This window comes from Mytilus galloprovincialis, chromosome 13 (genome assembly GCF_965363235.1).
Source record: "Mytilus galloprovincialis chromosome 13, xbMytGall1.hap1.1, whole genome shotgun sequence".
Lineage (NCBI taxonomy): Eukaryota > Metazoa > Mollusca > Bivalvia > Mytilida > Mytilidae > Mytilus > Mytilus galloprovincialis.
In genome coordinates this window covers 54,303,171-54,311,555 of record NC_134850.1, presented here as the reverse complement: position 1 = coordinate 54,311,555, position 8,385 = coordinate 54,303,171, and the positions used below count along the sequence as shown (strand labels likewise).

At 33.3% G+C, this 8,385-nt stretch overlaps 1 long non-coding RNA gene across 1 annotated transcript; it reads right to left on the bottom strand.

The window, feature by feature from the left end:
• Positions 1 to 1,094: 1,094 nt before the first annotated feature.
• Positions 1,095 to 7,323, bottom strand: LOC143056484 (uncharacterized). Its single transcript, XR_012972370.1, has 3 exons — positions 7,082 to 7,323; positions 2,404 to 2,597; positions 1,095 to 1,811 (listed from the first exon to the last, which is right to left on the bottom strand). It is a non-coding gene; the product is annotated as an uncharacterized LOC143056484 (long non-coding RNA).
• Between the last annotated feature and the right edge of the window lie 1,062 nt (positions 7,324 to 8,385).

Genomic DNA, 8,385 nt, shown 5'->3' with positions numbered 1-8,385 from the left:
TCGAGATTTGATGACAGGATGGGCAAATTTCACAGTGCATTATTTTTGTCATTTGTAAATTTACACCAAAAACATCACTATAATGTATTAAGATTCACACAACATGAGAATTATCTATTAGCTTTTTAAGCATTGATTTAGCATTAGCTAGAAACTAGAAAAAAAACGACATTCGGTAGGCGAAGATTGACTTTATACGGCTCCAGTTATAACGACAATGTTTAGAACCGTAAAGTATGACAGAGTGTGAAACTGGCAAACGTAAATTCGTAGAATCTCTAACCAAATGATAATCTTAAAAAATGGATTAGGAGGACAATTGAAGATTTGATATCTAACGTACAACACAGAAACCTTTAGAAAAAGCAACAAGTCAATTGGTATGCTAAGATAACCAGTTCATGTTCTTTGAATGTCATTAATCTTGCTTTTCGTTGTGTCGAGTTCATAATTTTAATAAAGGAGAAAATCATTATGGAACAAAAGTAACATATTCGTGATGATAATGACAAAGATTAGCCAGATTTATGAAAGCGTCCATAAAATGCGAATTAGATGACGTTTACCATTAATGAACCTACGTTTATAAAATCCTTCTCACAACAAAAACAAAATGAGGTCGATTGGTTGACAGAGTTATTGATTTATTAAGTTCAACGTCTAGTAGCAGCGGGTTGTCAACTATCTGTCTAAAAAACAAACAAAGAGACGGATAATAACAGTAATAACTAATAAGTCGAACCCAATCTGACAGTTAATGCATGGCAAAGAAATGAAAAACGATCAAAACAAAACGCTTTATAGAAAACTGGATTACAACTGTTATATTCCTGACTTGGTACAGTTATTTTCTTTTGTATAAAATGGTGGATTAAACCTACTTTTAGAGCTATCTAAACCGCTCACTTGTATGACAGTCGCAAACAATTCCATTATATTGACAAAAAAACCCAGACATAATAGGTAAAATGTCAAAAATAGTAGTACAGCAGTATCCGGGAATTGCATAATTCATCGTGATATCGAAATCAAGTTATTAGATAATTTATATCGTATGATATAAAAATAAAAGCTTGTATCATTACTAAAACAAGTTGCTGGTTGGTAAATTTATGGATAGTGATTGTTCTATATTTTCCCACTCCATTAAGCAGGCACTAATAGTATATATTACTCTACTATATAAAAAGGTATATATTCCACTATATGTAGCCCGTAACTGTGGTACATTGTATTTATGTTCACTAAACAAAGCAGGCGGTTGTAGTCTGTATCTCTACTACATAAAGCAGATAATTGTATTAGATATATCCGCTACTTATAGTAGGAGGATGTAATATGTATGTCCACTACATAAAGCAAGCGATTACAGTAGATATGTCCACTTTATAAAGCAGGTGATTTTAGCCATAGTACATATGTCCACTATAAAGATATCAGGAGGTTGTAGCAGGTATGTCAACTACATTAAACAGGAGGTTGTAGAAGGTATGTCCACTTCATAAAGCAGTCAGTTGTAGTATTTATATCCACAACATAAAGCAGGCGGTTGTGGTATGTATGTGCACTAACTAACGGTGGCAGTTGTAGTAGGTATATCCACTAAAAAAAGCTGGCGGTTGTAGTTTGTATGTCCACTTCATAAAGCAGCGGCTAGTAGTAGGGTAGTCTACAACATAAAGCGAGTTATTGTAGTAGGTATGTTCACTTAATATAGCAGGCGGTTGTGGCATGTTTAACCATTACATAACTCAAGCCATTGTAGTTCGTATATCCACTACATCAAGCAGGTGACTGAAGAAAATTATAACCTGTAAATTGACAAAAACAAACTGCACAGTTACATATGTTTTGATTCATTGATATATTGATCGATTGATTATTCGATTGATTTTGGAAGTGATTATCAGCCAGTTCACTGCGGGGTTAGATACATGTATAAACACACTTTCCCTTGTATATGACAGGGTTGTAAAATCATTTTATAAGAAAAAAGATATAAAGTTGTTCAATAGAGCTTGGACAATCAGATACATGTATAACCGAGCAAAAACAATTACCCACAAAACGACACAACGTATAGATATAAGAAAACTCACAGTTACTGATAGCTAGTTAAATGTTAACATCAACTAATATATATATATAATGTCTTCCCATAATAATATACTAAACAGGATACATCAAACGGATTTACTGAAAAGACGTCATACACATGACATCTTTCAATGCAACATATCAAAGTGTAGGACCATACGTATATGTGTTCGTAGTTTTTTATCAACAAATAGAACGTTCTGTCTTGATATTTCAAAGTTCTAATAGATGTTATGCTTAATTGTAACTATAATCATAAATATAATGAGACAACGCATATCACCGATGCAGCATAAAGGTGTTTACCTTGAGATTGATTCAGTCGTCATCCTCTGTTGTAATGTTCGGGCTAATCATTCCGCCGGCAGGAAATGGTGATGGCTCGCAGCAAGATGGATCCACACAATATTGTCGAGTTTTTACACAATCACATATCTTCTTATAGTAACTGCACAACGGATCATATGCTCCATCTACAAGTCTGTTTATCACTTGTCTGACTGTTGAAAATAAAACAATCCAATTGCTATCACTAGTAACTAATACTTTAAATTTCTAAAATTGTGAGATTATCAAAATCAAGAATCTATTTGACCTTGCTGATAGATGCAATTGTCAATGCAAAAGAATAAACATGCTTTCAAGACATTTGCTACATAAGCATTCAATTAAAATATGCAGTCATACTTATAATTCGTCAAAACTAAGTGTATTTTAAGAATTAATGATTTATATGCCTTCAAATCATATCTCCAGTTTTACCATTAGTATTAGCATAAAGCTTTCTTTTCATTCAAGCATATTTACTCTGCTAATTTCTCTGTCGACTAACTATGACATAAAGGTAATTCATTTGAATAATGTATTTCGGATTTTCGTAGTGCGTTTAGTGTTAATATACCAATATGAACCTAAATGTATAAAAATAATTTAATTTGAGGCCAGGTTATGTATAACAAAAATGTTTGCTTTACATTTTTGCAGAACAAACAATCAACTCAACCACGTCTGAACGTAGAAAGGTGTACCCTATTATCTCTTTTCGATAAGATTGCTGCCAAATCTTTTAATTGTTTTCAAAAAATTGTTATCGTTGCGAATGATAAAAATTAGTCCTGAAAAAAGAAAAACACAAAGATACTCCTAAAATAATTCAAAACAGGAAGTCCCTAATTAAATGGCAAAACAAAAGCTGAAACGCAAAATTTCAAGCTTTGATCTTTCTAGCTCACATGGCCCGAAGGGCCAAGTGAGCTTATGCCATCACTTGGCGTCCGTCGTCGTCCGTCGTCTGTCGTCGTCTGTCGTCGTTTGTCGTCGTAAACTATTTCAAGAATCTTCTCCTCTGAAACTACTAAGCCAAATACTTCCAAACTTTAACTGAATGTTCCTTAGGGTATCTAGTTTATAAATTGTATCCGAAGTTTTGATCTATCAACAAACATGGTCGCCATTGCTGAAAATAGAACATAGGGGTCAAATGCAGTTTTTGGCTTATAACTCAAAAACCGAAGCATTTAGAGCAAATCTGACATGATAAAATTGATTATCAGGTCAAGATCTATCTGCCCTGAAATTTTCAGATGAATCGGACAACCCGTTGTTGGGTTGCTGCCCCTGAATTGGAAATTTTAAGGAAATTTTGCTGTTTTTGGTTATTATCATGAATATTATTATAGGTAGAGATAAACTGTAAACAGCAAAAATGTTCAGCAAAGTAAGACCTAAAAATAAGTCACCATGACTGAAATGGTCAGTTGACCCCTTTAGGAGTTATTGCCCTTTATAGTCAATTTTTAACCATTTTTCATAAATCTTAGTTATCTTTTACAAAAATCTTCTCCTCTGAAACTACTGGGCCAAATTGAACTAAACTTGCCCACAACCATCATTGGGGTATCTAGTTTGAAAATTGTGTCCGGTGACCTGGCCACCAACCAAAATGGCCGCCATGGCTAAAAATAGAACATAGGGGTAAAATGCAGTTTTTGGCTTATAACTCAAAAACCAAAGCATTAAGATCAAATCTGACTGTGGTTGAATTGTTTATCAGGTCAAAATCTATCTGCCCTGAAATATTCAGATGGATCGGACGACACGTTGCTAGGTTGCTGGCCCTGAATTGGTAATTTTAAGGAAATTTTGCAGTTTTTGGCTCACCTTTCCTAAAAGGAAAGGTGAGCTTTTCTCATCACTTGGCGTCCGTCGTCGTCGTCTGTCGTCGTTAACAATTTTTCAAACATCTTCTCCTCTGAAACTACTGAATGGATTTGGATGAAACTTAGCATGATTGTTCCTTAGATTATCCTGCACAAAGTTTGTGCTTCGATTTTTGATCCGTCAAAAAACATGGCCGCCGTTACTTAAAATAGAACATAGGGGTCAAATGCAGTTTTTGGCTTATATCTCAAAAACTAAAGCATTTAAAGCAAATCTGACATGGATAAAATTGATTATCAGGTCAAGATCTATCTGCCCTGAAATTTTCAGATGAATCGGACAACCCGTTGTTGGGTTGCTGCCCCTGAATTGGAAATTTTAAGGAAACTTTGCTGTTTTTGGTTATTATCATGAATATTATTATAGGTAGAGATAAACTGTAAACAGCAAAAATGTTCAGCAAAGTAAGACCTAAAAATAAGTCAACATGACTGAAATGGTCAGTTGACCCCTTTAGGAGTTATTGCCCTTTATAGTCAATTTTTAACCATTTTTCATAAATCTTTGTTATCTTTTACAAAAATCTTCTCCTCTGAAACTACTGGGCCAAATTGAACTAAACTTGCCCACAACCATCATTGGGGTATCTAGTTTGAAAATTGTGTCCGGTGACTTGGCCAACCAACCAAAATGGCCGTCATGGCTAAAAATAGAACATAGGGGTAAAATGCAGTTTTTGGCTTATAACTCAAAAACCAAAGCATTTAGAGCAAATCTGACGGGGTTAAATTGTTTATCAGGTCAAGATCTATCTGCCCTGAAATTTTCAGATGAATTAGACAACCCATTGTTGGGTTGCTGCCCCTGAATTGGTAATTTTAACGAAATTTTGCTGTTTTGGTTATTATCTTGAATATTATTATAGATAGAGATAAACTGTAAACAGCAATAATGTTCAGCAAAGTTAGATTTACAAATAAGTCAACATGTTCGAAATGGTCAGTTGACCCCTTTAGGAGTTATTGCCCTTTATAGTCAATTTGTAACCATTTTTCGTAAATCTTAGTAATCTTTTACAAAAATCTTCTCCTCTGAAACTACTGGGCCAAATTAATCCAAACTTGGCCACAATTATCTTTTGGGTATTTAGTTTAAAAAATGTGTCCGGTGACCCGGCCATCCAAACAAGATGGCTGCCACGGCTAAAAGTAGAACATAGGGGTAAAATGTCAAAAACCAAAGCATTAAGATCAAATCTGACTGTGGTTGAATTGTTTATCAGGTCAAAATCTATCTGCCCTGAAATATTCAGATGGATCGGACGACACGTTGCTAGGTTGCTGGCCCTGAATTGGTAATTTTAAGGAAATTTTGCAGCTTTTAGCTCACCTTTCCTAAAAGGAAATGTGAGCTTTTCTCATCACTTGGCGTCCGTCGTCGTCGTCTGTCGTCGTTAACAATTTTTCAAACATCTTCTCCTCTGAAACTACTGAATGGATTTGGATGAAACTTAGCATGATTGTTCCTTAGATTATCCTGCCCAAAGTTTGTGCTTCGATTTTTGATCCGTCAAAAAACATGGCCACCGTTACTTAAAATAGAACATAGGGGTCAAATGCAGTTTTTGGCTTATATCTCAAAAACTAAAGCATTTAAAGCAAATCTGATACGGGGTAAAAATGTTCATTAGGTCAAGATCTATCAGCCCTGAAATTTTCAGATGAATCAAAGAACCCATTGTTGGGTTGCTGCCACTTAATTGGTAATTTTAAGGAAATTTTGCAGTTTTTGGTCATTATCTTAAATATTATTATAGATAAAGATAAACTGTAAACAGCAAAAATGATCAGCAAAGTAAGATCTACAAATAAGTTAAATATGACCAAAATTGTCAATTGACCCCTTAAGGGGTTATTGTCCTTTAATGACAATTTTTCACAATTTGTTCATCATATTTGCTAACTTTAAAAAATCTTATCCTCTAAAACTACTCAACCAAATTCAACCAAACTTCATTTGAATGATCAGTAGGGTGTATAAAATGAAGTTTGTGTTTTATTTTCTATTTCGTCAAAAAACATGGCCGAAGGCATTGTTTACAAGGTGAGCGATTCAGGCTCTTGAGAGCATCTTGTTTGTTTGGCTGAATTTATTTTTATGCATAAGAAAGATCCAGACAAATTTGCAAACCGTATTGGACTATTTTGTGAACATTTGTCTTTAGTTCAAAACTTTACAAATATCTCTAGGCTTCATACTATTATTGGGAAGAACGAGTGCATAATATGCAAACCTGCGTCCTAAATTATTTACCTATATCAAGCTTTTAAAGGTCACAGAAACAGACGTTAATAATTCAAATATAAAAACTTGACCATTGTTAAGTCCTCTAAAACGATTTCCATTCTGAATGTTTAATATCAGTTGAAAATTACGTGTATTAGTATAAATTTGAATAATTTGTTATACGGTTATGATGTCGCGGTCGTAATTATTTCCCTTTTTCTTAGTCTTGTGTAGACGAAACACGCATCTGTAGAAGTAACGCGCGTCTGGGTATTAAACTATAATCCTGGTACTTTTGATAACTATGTCTGCCTCTGTGAAAAGAAAAGCATGAACTGAACACACGTATATGGGTTGTTTATATTGATGCTATAGGTACTATCCATCCTTTCCATACATCTTGTTGAATTATGCAAATACCTTTGCTATTCAATAATACAATAATATTTGTTAATAGGTTTCACAAATTGTGACTTATCTTAAAAATGAAATACAAACGGAAGTATTGTCAAAATGCATGCACTATTTACATACTTACATTGAACTTGTATTCGGTTTAAAGCATACTCCTGAGAAATATTACAATAAATTCCAAGGATGAATAAAATTAAAATTTGTCTTGGTGACATCGTGATTCCAAAGTGAATGCCCTTGTAACAATTAATTGTCTTTTGCTGCTGAAACAAACTGCAGCAAAACTACAACTCTTGATAGTCTAGCTTTTGCTTTGTATGAGCATCCACGTCCTGTGACCTTTTCTTCTATACCATGCATGTCGTAAATCTGGTAGTTGGGTGGTTTTCATAAAACAGAAGTAGACTCATTAATATGTTAAGTGTCAAGTTAGAAAAATTGTAGGTTAATTAGGTGCATGTATATAGCTATCATAAGTAAAGATTATATAACAAGATTTAGATTCAAATGTACTGTCTGAAAATAAATGCAATTCATGTTTATGACTCCTCTTAAACTGATAGTTACTAATATCTGCATTTGTATATGACGTTTGGTCTGTACAAAAAGAGGTTATATGACTTTCAAAACAGAGACGTCTAACACTTTAGATATATTAAATAGGATTCCAGTGTAAATTGTGTTCCTCTTTATTTAGCTATTATCAGATATTTGTAGGAATACGTAGTATCTTAATTCTACATGTCTAATTTACTTATATATATATATATATATATATATATATATATATATATATATATATATATATATATATATATATATATATATATATATATATATATATTTAAAAAAAAACTTAACAGTTCAAATCTTATGAACAGAACTTTCGAAAATACATGAAATGCATAGCCTTTGACTATAACGGCAGTTCAAAAGTCGATATAACAGTGTTGATATGATGTTCAACACAATTTTTATTGTATTATAAGATAGTATATAGAAACTATGTTGCCTACTCCTGCGAGATAAGTTGCGAAATATTTGGCTTTTAATTTTTCTTTACTGTTCTTCAGAAAACTCTTAAATCATTTGAGTATTTATGCATCCCTGGAGTGCAAATTTGTATGTTTCAGTATTCCTCGTGAAGCAGGATCAAAAGAGGTTTATAGAGGGTATTTAAACAATGTCCTCTTTACCCCTTGGGAACTAGCTGTGTACCCTTCTATTCGACCTTTTCTTGTTTTCATATGACAAAACTTCCCTCCAAATAGTTGTTAAAACAAGACTTAAACAACACTATACTATTCAATTAACCTAATGGTATAATGATCATGTGCTTTTCTGATTTATCACTATATAAAGCTGAACGAGATACTTAAGAAACCACATACACAGGTTCCTCTGTATCATTAAAAGCAGAACGAGATA